The 12,157-nt window shown below is 37.3% G+C and overlaps 1 protein-coding gene across 2 annotated transcripts in view; it reads left to right on the top strand.

The window, feature by feature from the left end:
• The first annotated feature begins 234 nt into the window (after positions 1–234).
• Positions 235–12,157, top strand: part of LOC108276674 (RALY RNA binding protein like) — a 206,881-nt gene continuing 194,958 nt past the window's right edge. For both annotated transcript variants that reach the window (XM_053683895.1, XM_017488602.3), the window contains exon 1: positions 235–448. The gene's annotated coding sequence lies outside the window, so the exon portion shown is untranslated. The remainder of the gene's footprint in view (positions 449–12,157) is intronic.

Raw genomic sequence — 12,157 nt, 5'->3', positions numbered from 1 at the left:
AAACTATTTCAGCACTGTTTTGCTATAAGCACAGCAACAAACCTTATGCTTTCCTTATGACCCCCCCCCCAATCGCCTTGTGTATGAACAGAACGACTTTTCCCATTTATTCTGGATGAGATACTGATTGATTCTGACATCAGGCGAGTTCTGCATCTTTAAACAGCAGGAGGAGGAGGAGGATGCGGTTAAAAGCTACGGGAAAAGCATTATAGGCTCGCAGTTACAGGCTAACCGAGGAGCGCAAAGCAAGAGCACTTTCTCTTTGAGCGCGCGTGAGCCGGTTCACACTCAGGCAGGAGGAGTCACATGACGGCAGCGGAGTCCGAGAGCGCGAGACCGAGACCGAGAGCGCGAGCAGAGCGCTGCTTCGTTCCGCCTCGCGCCGCCGCCATTCCGCGCTCTGCGCCCTAACGCGATTTTTATTGCGACATTTTACTCCCGCTCGGTGAGTATTATTTCCAGTGACCCCCTTTTTTTTGGTAAGCGTTTTTTTTTCTCTCTCTTTTTTTGTCTTTTCGATCACTCTCTCTCTTTTTTTTCTTCTTCCATTTTTCCCCTCCTTTCGCTGCTGTTGAACGGTGAGAATTTGAAGTGCTGGTTTTGTGTTTTTAGCGTTTTTTTCCTGTTCGGGATTCAAGTTTTTCTTTTTTTCTTTTTTTTTTTTTTTTTTTTTCCCTTAGTGTGCAGTCGTTCTGAATGGGGTTTATTCTCATACTCAGATGCTCTCAATGTGTCAAGGATGAAAGTGGTTTTTACATCGATCGGGCAGTTTCGCATTTTTTGCACGTAGAGGTTTTGAAACATTTTTCTTTTTCTTTTTTCCCCCCCTTTTTGTTGTCTGTCATAGACTTTTGCTGTATTTGCGCTTTGCTTTGTATTTGGCAGTGTGGCTCATACGAGTTTTGGGATTTTCATGGTCTCCGACCAACAGCATCTGCTTTGATTTCATCTCTCTTTTCTTTACAGAAGTCCTTTTTAAACCTGGTGATGTTTTAAAATGAAACTTTTCCTCGCAGATTTACTGGTTTGCGTGTTTTGTTTTGTTTTTGTTTTTCTCCTAATCTTTGATTTTTTTTTCTATTTGCTCTACTTTCCTGCAGATTTCTGTGTCAGATATATATATATTTTTTTCGGGATGGTGTCTTTTTATGATATGGTTAATGCACATGAAGTGCATGTGAAGTGAAGTGTGTCTTTTGGTGGAGGATCTGTGCAGATTTTTTCCCCCTTTTTTTTTCTTTTTCTTTTTGGTTTCCGTGCCCATGATGACGAACAGACGATTCTCCTTTCGCAGGTACATACGGACGAGAAATCAATCCAATTCCTGCAGCACGAATGCGTTTGCAATAGCAATAATAATAATAATAATAATAATAATAAAGCAAAGGCGGGTGAAATGTCACTACGTGGCTAATGTGTTCTTTGGCTTTTGGGGTTTCATGTTAAATCACAGCTTGAACTGTTAGCACTTTCCTGTTAACCATAACCATGAACAAACAAATCTGGCGTGAGAGTAACTACGGCAAGTTTACTCTGCCATTCAATCAGATTTCACCCTGAGCTATTCTACTCACTGCTCTCGGTTTCAATAGATCAGAATAAACAGAAGATCAGACATGTAAGTATGATGTGCAAATAAGCGGATTTGGATGGTGCTGATCTAGCATACCATGTTGTTCAGCAGCTTAGGAAATCGTTACTTAAACATCATCTATTGTGTTTTTTTAATTATTTATTTTTACTTTCATTGCTATCTTTTTCTTCTTCCCAGCATTGTATGTGGCAGCACATAGACTCACATGGACTCCTCTTATCACCCAACACGTGGTGTGACATTACTGCTTAAAATCAACACCATGCTGCTGCCAATACCTCACCAATTGGAAGCAAATTCCCATCATTACCAAATGCCTACCAACATGATACTGATCTACACCGGCTTTAGAATAGATTAGGGTATTATTGCATCACTATTCTCCCTGCCCAAGTGTATTACTAGGGTAATACAGAGCATGAGCAGGCTGTCTTGCGATTGGAGTTTCAGCACCATGGACAGCAGCAAACATAACACAACACAACAGTATGAGCAGTATGAGCCACCCGAGCGTGGGATCAGTTGCAAAACGCGTTGGACATTTTGGATCATCTTCAGTGTCAGAGACACATTCATACATCATTTATTTATAATATTTGTAGTGGCATGCTTTTGGAAACTCACGCCCAGATCTGAATCTGAAACCCAAACATGTGAAAATGATATAGTTTGGGTTCTTTCTACATGGTGTCCCCAAAAGTCTCCATACATAGTGGAAATGAACACTTTTTAGCAAAATGTCTTTTTTTTTAATGCTTAGTTTCTATTAATATATATATATATATATATATATATATATATATATATATATATATATATATATATATTTTTTTTTTCAGATAGCCTTTAAGAATGCTTTTGATACATGAACGTATTGAAATCATTCTCATGGCTGAATTGGGAAGCTGTCACAAGGTTGTGATGGACTTTAATAGGAAACATGGCAAGCACGTCACACACGACACTGTTGTCAAACTTCTTACCAAATTCAAAAAGACTGGAAGTGTTGCGGACCAACAGAGAAGTGAATGTCCATGAACACCCTCTGATGAAGCTACACCTAACGTGCTGCTGGTGTACATAGTCTCCTATATATGGAGACTTTTGGGACACTCTATTTTCATATAAATGAAGTTGTTCCATAGGGTATAAATGTGACCTCATCCCCTTATTTTAATGTTAACATTAAATATGAGACTATGTAGGCTCTCTACACTCTGTTCCTCATTGCCTCGGTGGAAAAAGATGAACCTTTTCTCACCCTCTCAGGAAAATGTAGAACTAAAGGGCTCTATGGTTGTCCCTGTGGTTAAAACTCTTGAAGGTTTTCTGTAGAATCCTAGAACAAATTGTTTTCCTGTCAGAATGGGATCCAAGTAGCACTCTTTTAGGAAGCAAAGAGCACACAATTATGTAGGAATCCTCCAAGAACCTGTTTTTCTAATAGTGTCCATACTCTTCACTGTAATTAGTGAATGTTTCAAAGTAGTGAAATGAGATACACATAGATACTAAATAGCCGGATAACAAGCTGGACCTTTAAGGAGTTAAATCTCGAATTTGTAAGCATTTCTTTGGTTTATTTCTAGGGGAATCCTCAAAAGTTCAATGTACAACCTTACAACAGAGTGATTTCCTATTAGAAAGTGTTCTGAGTAGAACCCTTACATGATGCCAAGAGTCCTTAATTATCCAGTGAAACATTGAAGAACTCTTTTCACATGCATCGGTTCTTGCTGTTGTTACGGAATTATTCAGTGTAGTGAAATTAGACATGTCGAAGTTGAATAATTTAATAATAGCCTGGAAATTTAAGAGGTTAAATCTTGAACTTGTGAGGGTTTCTTCTGTTTATCTCTTGGTTATCCTTAAAGCCTCTGTGTAGAACTCTGCAACAGAGTGTTTTCCTATCAGAAAACGTTCCATGTAGAACCATTTAAGGATGCTATGAATTATCCAGGAACCCTTGAAGAACCTTTTTTTTTGTTCTGAGACTGTCCATCCTTTTTAACTCTAGGTACAGAATATTTCACTGTAGTGAATAAAGACACACAGCAGTTAGATTACTGAACAATACGCTGGGACTTTAAGGGGATAAATCTAGAACTTCTAAGGGTTTCTTTGGTTTATTTCTAGAGGAATCCTTAAAGGTTCTGTATAGAACACTACAACATAGTGTTTTCCTATCAGACAAGGTTCCATGTAGAACCATTATAGAAGGCAAAGAATCCATTAACTCGTAAAGAACCCTTTCTTTTGTAAAGGACGTAGTTTTCCACTGTTGTTTATTGAATATTTTGTTGTATTGAGCTTAACTTGTTGTAGATTTATCTTAAAGGGTTAAATCTAGAACTTATCAGGCCTTTCTTTCGTTTGATTCTCGGGAAATTCTTAAAGACTATATGAGAAACTTACTACAGTGTTTTCCTATCAGACAGGGTTCCTTGTAGAACCATTTCAGGAGGAAAATAATTCATTAACCCTTAAAGCACCCTTGAAGAAGCCTTTTTTTTTCTAAGTGTACATACTTTGTCATTATAGCCACTGAATATTTTGTTGTAGTGATGGAGATGCATAGAATTATACATAGAAGCTAAACAACTGAATAACAAGCTGGGACTTTAAGCAGTTAAATCTAGAACTTGTAAGGATTTTCTCAGTTTATTATTTAGAGGAACCCTTTAGAGGAAGGCTCTATATATTTTCCTATCAGAAAGGGTTCCAAGTAGAATCTCTTTACAAAGAGCAGAACCCGTAACTATCTGCAGAAAGGGTTTCTTGATAGTAAGAGTTTATGCAATTTTGTTTTTGTTTGCTCATAAGATTCCTCTTCAAAGGTTATGTCGTCTCAGTGTTATTGGCCTTCTTTGATTTGTTATGCTGCTTTTCATTTCTTTTCTGCCTCTAATATAGCCTGAGCTAGTCAGTTGAATATAATAATGATGTATGCTTCTAATTTTCCATGTAGGCGTCAACATGCTGTACATTATATCCATGCCTACGTGAGGAGCGTTAGGGCTCGGGTAGACGACGGTAGCGAGGCCAGCTGAACAGTAGCATTGAGATGTATGCGGCGTGCGCTGAAAGGTGCCTCTGCTGCACTGATAAATGTCTCTCTCTCTCTCTGTCATCTCTCCAGCTGGGCGTTATGATATCCAGCGTTAGTTCCTGCAGTGTCGTCTCTGCCCTCCAGGCAATTTCTCTCCGTTATCTGGGCCTAGCAAGGCTCGCGCATGAGAGCTATAAATGAGTAGTGAGAGATATGATAGCTCATGTGTGTCAAGATACCTTTGCTCTCATGCATAAAACATTTGGTGGCACGTAAAGTCCTGTTTACACCGGGCATGTGTTTGCCAGTAGGACTGTGTGTGTGTGCGTGTGTGTGTGTGTCTTTATTTGTATAAGACAGAAGAAGTGGCTGCTGTGTTTTGGAATGACAATGACTGAAGGCCTAATCGTAATCCACTAATCCGGAAAGGAAGCATCTATTCATATGAAGCACAGACAGAAGCACTTAGTAGCAAAAGGTTGTGATCAAAGGTTGGTGTGTGCGAAGTAGGGCTGCTCGATTATGGCAGTAATCATAATTACGATTATTTTGGTCAATACTGAGATCACGATTATTTGGAAACTTTGGAAACATCATGCATTATTGAACTTAAAAAAATACTTTTTATTGTATTTTCAACAGTTTATTTCCTTGAATACAATTAAACTGCCCCCCCCCCCCAATTTATATATATATATATATATATATATATATATATATATATATATATATATATATATATATATATATATATATACCTATATATATACCTATATATAATGTATATACTATATGTATGTATGTACAATATCTCACAAAAGTGAGTACACCCCTCACATTTTTGTAAATATTTGATTATATCTTTTAATGTGACAACACTGAAGAAATGACACTTTGCTACAATGTAAAGTAGAGAGTGTACAGCTTGTGTAACAGTGTAAATTTGCTGTCCCCTCAAAATAACTCAACACACAGACATTAATGTCTAAACTGCTGGCAACAAAAGTGAGTACACTCCTAAGTGACAATGTCCAAATTGGGCCCAAAGTGTCAATATTTTGTGTGGCCACCATTATTTTCCAGCACTGCCTTAACCCTCTTGGGCATGGAGTTCACCAGAGCTTCACAGGTTGCCACTGGAGTCCTCTTCCACTCCTACATGACGACATCACCGAGCTGGTGGATGTTAGAGACCTTGTGCTCCTCCACCTCCCGTTTTAGGATGCCTCACAGATGCTCAAAAGGGTTTAGGTCTGGAGACATGCTTGGCCAGTCCATCACCTTCACCCTCAGCTTCTTTAGCAAGGCTAAAGACATTATCATGCTGGAATACTACCCTGCAGCCCAGTCTTCGAAGGGAGGGGATCATGCTCTGCTTCAGTATGTCACAGTACACGTTGGCATTCATGATTCCCTCAATGAACTGTAGCTCCCCAGTGCCGGCAGCACTCATGCAGCCCCAGACCATGACACTTCCACCACCATGCGTGACTGTAGGCAAGACACACTTGTCTTTGTACTCCTCCCCTGGTTGCCTCCACACATGCTTGACACCATAAGTATTATCTTGGTCTCATCAGACCACAGGACATGGTTCCAGTAATCCATGTCCTTAGTCTGCTTGTCTTCAGCAAACTGTTTGCGGGCTTTCTTGTGCATCATCTTTAGAAGAGGCTTCCTTCTGGGACAACAGCCATGCAGACCAGTTTGATGCAGTGTGCGGCGGATGGTCTGAGCACTGACAGGCTGACCCCCCACCCCTTCAACCTCTACAGCAATGCTGGCAGCACTCATACGTCTGTTTCCCAAACACAACCTCTGGATATGATGCTGAGCGCGTGCACTCAACTTCTTTGGTAGGCCATGGCGAGGCCTGGTCTGAGTGGAACCTGTCCTGTTAAACTAAAAATACAGAAAATAAAAATTGGTCTTTAATTCAACTAAACAATTAATCGAATAAATAATCGACAGATTAGTGGCTTATCAAAAATTGTTTTTTTTTATTACAAATTACATTAAACCGCTGTATGGTCTTGGCCACCGTGCTGCAGCTCAGTGTCAGGGTCTTGGCAATCTTCTTATAGCCTGGGCCATCTTCATGTAAAGCAACAATTCTTTTTTTCAGATCCTCAGAGAGTTCTTTGCCATGAGGTGCCATGTTGAACTTCCAGTGACCTGTATGAGAGAGTGTGAGAGCGATGACACCAAATTTAACACACCTGCACCCCATTCACACCTGAGACCTTGTAACACTAACAAGTCACATGGGGGAAAATGGCTAATTGGGCCCAATTTGGACATTTTCACTTAGGGGTGTACTCACTTTTGTTGCCAGCGGTTTAGACATTAATGGCTGTGTGTTGAGTTATTTTGAGGGGACAGCAAATTTACACTGTTACACAAGCTGCACACTCACTACTTTACATTGTAGCAAAGTGTCATTTCTTCGGTGTTGTCACATGAAAAGATATAATCAAATATTTACAAAAATGTGAGGGGTGTACTCACTTATGTGAGATACTGTGTATATATATGTATATGTATATATATACTTAAATTATGTTAAACTAAATTAGATAAAAATAAATAAGATCAACTATGTTATCTGTAAACGTTAAAAATTCACGGCATTATTTCCATTTTACATAAAGGCTCATCCTGACAGTTAGTGAGTCTCCATTAAACTTCACTGAATGAGCGCGAGTCCACGTATGTGTGTCAATCAAACAGCGCGCAATAGAATGGAAGCGAAATAACTGACTAGAATATTAATTTTGATCAAATATCTTGTTTGATGCTATATTTAGAAACAAAAGTAATTGTGTTGTTTATGAGAGCAGTAAGTGTAATTGGGTTATAACATGTAATTGTATAGAAAGTGCCATACATTTACAGAATAAAGGAACATGTTACTCTGTTTAAATGAGTGAATGTGTGTGTTACTGCAGAACATTCAACCTCTTACCAGTTAATCTGTGCTTTTGTTTGTCTTTTTTAGCATTCTTAATATAATGATAACTTTTAATACAGTTATTAGAATATAATAGCTATATATAGTTAACTTCTGCTTTAAAGCTTGTATTGGGGCTTGTATTGTATAGCCCACACAGACACGTTTACTACATTTTTCATGGACTTCAAGTTGCACAATGTTTGAAGGACAACATCAGGCAGAATGTGAAATGCAGCATGACCCCCCCCCCCCCCCCCCAAAAAAAAAATACAGAAAATCAAAATTGGCCTTTAATTCAACTAAACAATTAATTGAATAAATAATCGACAGATTAATGGCTTATCAAAAATAATCGTTAGTTGTAGCCCAAATTACATTGGTTTTGGTGCAACAGACAGCTATTACACAACACTGTTTTCATCACCTGAGAAAAATGAAATAGGTTTCTTGTATCTTGGCGCACTGCAATGTAATGTTAATGCATTTTGATATATATCAGATACTGAAAAGGAAGTCATGTTAAAGGCCATTTGAGGATTTTTTTTCCCCCAAATACTGCGTAAAAGAGAGATCGATATCATCAATGCAATTTAGACCATAATCATGTACAACTTATTAAAAAATGCAGGTACAAAAAAGCAATGTATGATGTATTGTTGCTTGTACTGCAGCACTGTTGAATTATTGATTCTGATTGGTCAGAAGGTGTTGATTCATTTTCTGTAACGGCATGTCTGTGACAATATCTGCTGCAAGGCAAATCAAAAGGCTTATATTAATGCATCTGTTCTAATACATTATTGTTTCTGGAGTTGTATATTCACAGGGGCTGGTATGATGTATGGTTGTCAGGATCCTGTCTGATTAAAATGACAAACTGAGTGGTAAAGTGATTGAATGATAAGTTTTCTGTAAGGAGATATTTATTTAACGTTTCTGGTAAGCTAGAAACGATAAGCTACATTTATTTATTTATTAAATGTATATGATTTACTTATTAATGTCAAGACTTTGAGAACAAGTGGAATTTGATGGGGTCTCTGCTGCTGCCAAAAAGTCTAGCCCTTCTTGTTACTAAATTGTATGTAGTACCTGTAGGTAGTAAATTGTACGTGGTACCTAGGTAAATATAGTGTGCATGCAGAACATTTCAGGTTTGACTCTTCTCCTCTTCCTCTTCTTCTTCTTCTTCTTCTTCTTCTTCTTCTTCTTCTTCTTCTTCTTATTATTATTATTATTATTATTATTATTATTATTATTATTATTATTTTGTATGGGGCGAGAGTGCAATTTTTAAAAATTCCCCTCAATTTCGGGTTGAATATCTCTGGTGGGGGACTAGATACAAACCTGAAATTCTCACAGAAATAAGTAATCTATAGTAGGATTCTGCTGTAAAAAATTTGATTTTCAGATTCCACTGGTTACAGAGCTAGGGCTAGTAGAAATCTGGGGAAAAGCTTACTTAATTGATGCATTTTGAGAAATGATCAAATGAACAATCAGCAGCTCCACCACAAGCTTTCATCATGAATCTTATATGAACAGCTGAACAACAGTCATTTCTTCTGTAACACTATTCTACCACACAGTGTGATGTTTTATTGTAGCAAATTTGTGATGCTACGTTTTGTTATTTCCATATATGGACACTATATTTAATTTCCTTATATGGTGACTATATCATATATAACATAATGGCAGTTTAGGAGTAGTGGTATTGTACACTGTATACTAAAGAGAACACTAAAAAAAGTCATTTTAAGTTATATTTTAACATCATTTAACAAAATATCCACTTAAATGTCCATTTTCGGTTTGGTTAAAATATTGTTGCCCTGACTTGTGAGTCACCATTACTACAAGTCAAGAAACACTCTATTTTTTATTTATTTAGTAGGAATACTTTAAAAGTGACACGAATTAGTACACATAAATTAACACAGCATAATGGTCTTTTTTTTAAACAGAAAAGAAAATATGTTGAAAATATTACTGTTTGCATATTTTAATGCCCATCCTTAGTCACTACCCACAACTTTCACATGTATTGTTATATAACCAATTAGTGTATATCTCCTGAACTTTGTAAGACTATTAAACAGACAGTTTATTTCGCTAACGTTGCTTCTATGGGCTGAAAAATTCACATTTATTAGCTAAAAGTAGGTAATTCACACTGCTTTTCATACTTATTATTAGCTCTATGGCTTCAATGCATACATTGAATACACATTTTACAAAGACATTTCAAAATGTCTGACTATTTCTGAACATTCATAATTTCTTATTTAATTATAGATAGATGTCTGTTATGAGTTCTATAGGCTTTGAGTGCCTAGAAAAGCACTAAATAAATCTAAGGAATCATTATTATTGTTAGTAGTAGTAACTACAGAGGTTGGCTGTGTTGAAATGTAACTCAAAAATGAGATTTTATGTACGCTACAAACCAAAGACCACCCAATGATATGGATTCAAGCAAGTGATTTAAAAAGGTAATATCAATAAAATTACACTGAATTATTATCATATTATTTATCATAACACATATAATCCAGTAACTACAGTGAAACTCACTGGACGAAAAATGCATACACTACTGTTCAAAATGTTGAACACACCTTCTTATATAACCCAGGCATGGACATGTGCTCAGTGTCATACACCCTTAGATTCAACATAGAACCTTAAAGGTAGGGATGCTTCTATCAGAATTTTTGCAGCCAATACGTTTTTCATTTTATTACAATGAACATTTTAATAGGCCTGTAAAAATATACGGTTAAGGCGAATTTTTTCCTTGGTTCTTGAGACCTCGTAATAATTCCACACTGGTGATGACATGACTGCAGCGCTAAAGTTTAACGCCATCGTGTGTTTTACGTCCTCACATGTTTTACGTCATCAAATTGCGATCGGTTCGTGATCTCGGCCAAACTTAGAGACTACCGGTCGAGTCATAGAAGTGATTCGCTGCCGATACCGATTGGCGGCCTATCGATCGGAGCATCCTTACTTAAAGGCTCCACAGGTTTGCCCTCCAGGGGGATCCTTTAGAATGTTCTATATGGAACCCTACAACACATATTAAACTAACTAGAACTGCTTCAAGAAGCTGAAAACCCTTCACTATACAAAGAATTCATGAAGAACCATTCTAATGTAACCCATGCGTAGACCTGGGCTCAATATCATACATTCTTATATATAGTGTATCTTTACTAACATGTATAAAACATTTATTGGCATGTAAAGGCCTCCTCACACTGATGTACTTCCATTAGAACAGGGTGTGTTTGTGTATGTGTGTGTGTGTGTGTGTGTGTGTGTGTGTAAAAGAATATGTGCAAGAATAAAATAAACAGCCTAAGCAAGCCTGTGTGTACACAAATCCTGCAAGCCAGTGTGTAATTATAAATTGAAGTGCAATTACAAGTTAGTAAGACAAAGTCGAATTCTGTTTGCATTAAAAATGCATCATGTGCAATTTAATTTGATGATTCAGTGTGCTCCAAAATAAATGTTTCTCAACACAAGTCAGCGTAACACAAAGGCATGTTCTCTGGCTCGACCTGAAAGTTAAAACTTCCCTCTTCAGGGTCCTTCCAGCCTCTGCACAGGGAAAGCGGTATCAGTCAGGATCATTTTCACGCATATTCCTCTGTCAGATTTCTCTGAACTCAAAGTCACAGTGTATATAGGAGCAGAATCAAAGACCCTTTTGAATAGCAGAATCTGATCTCTGTAAACAGTGGATGCAGGCAGCAATCATATCGCTGTGCTTATTGAAACAAGGCCTCAGCTAATCAGTGCGCAGGATGTGTAGGGGAACGTTAGTAAACGAATACTGCAGCAGGACTGAGACGATAGCATGAAATACAATCGCGTTTGTACTTCATGCTATCGTCTCTGTCCTGCTGCAGTTCGTTGTTTTATCTGTACCATGACACTGAAGGTGAAAGCTCATCTCATTTAAAACATGTATTGTACACCGACACACGTTTCAGAACATCTTTTTGGCTTTTTGTTTTCCTGAATAGTTTGAATGGTTGTGTTACCTATATACTGTTTATATATATGGGTCTTAAACGAGATTTAAAAAAAAAATGTATTCAATATTTAGATATTTACTCTTTTGCCTTTGTTTTTTTTTAACGTTTGCGTTTACATTTGTATGAAATGTATTTTATACATTTGACATATTTTTATAGTAATTTGTATTTAATTGACATGTAAACACTGAAACGAGAGAGAAGAAAGATTTGAAAGATAGCGTAATGCTTGTAAATAGTAAATATTTGTAAATATATATATTTGTAAATAAATGTTTGGAAATAAATACTTTCCTATAAAAAGAATAACTTCCAAGATTATTAATTTCATGACAACTACTGCTACTACTCACAACACCTGGTTTCCTTCCACCTCTGAAAAACATGGTGTGTGTGTGTGTGTGTGTGTGTGTGTGTGTGTGTGTGTGTGTGTGTGTGTGTGTGTGTGTGTATGTATGTATGTATGTATGTATGTATGTATGTATGTTTGTGCGCTCATGATG

This window comes from Ictalurus punctatus, chromosome 1 (genome assembly GCF_001660625.3).
Source record: "Ictalurus punctatus breed USDA103 chromosome 1, Coco_2.0, whole genome shotgun sequence".
Classification (NCBI taxonomy): Eukaryota; Metazoa; Chordata; class Actinopteri; order Siluriformes; family Ictaluridae; genus Ictalurus; species Ictalurus punctatus.
This window is presented reverse-complemented; position numbering and strand designations above follow the sequence as displayed.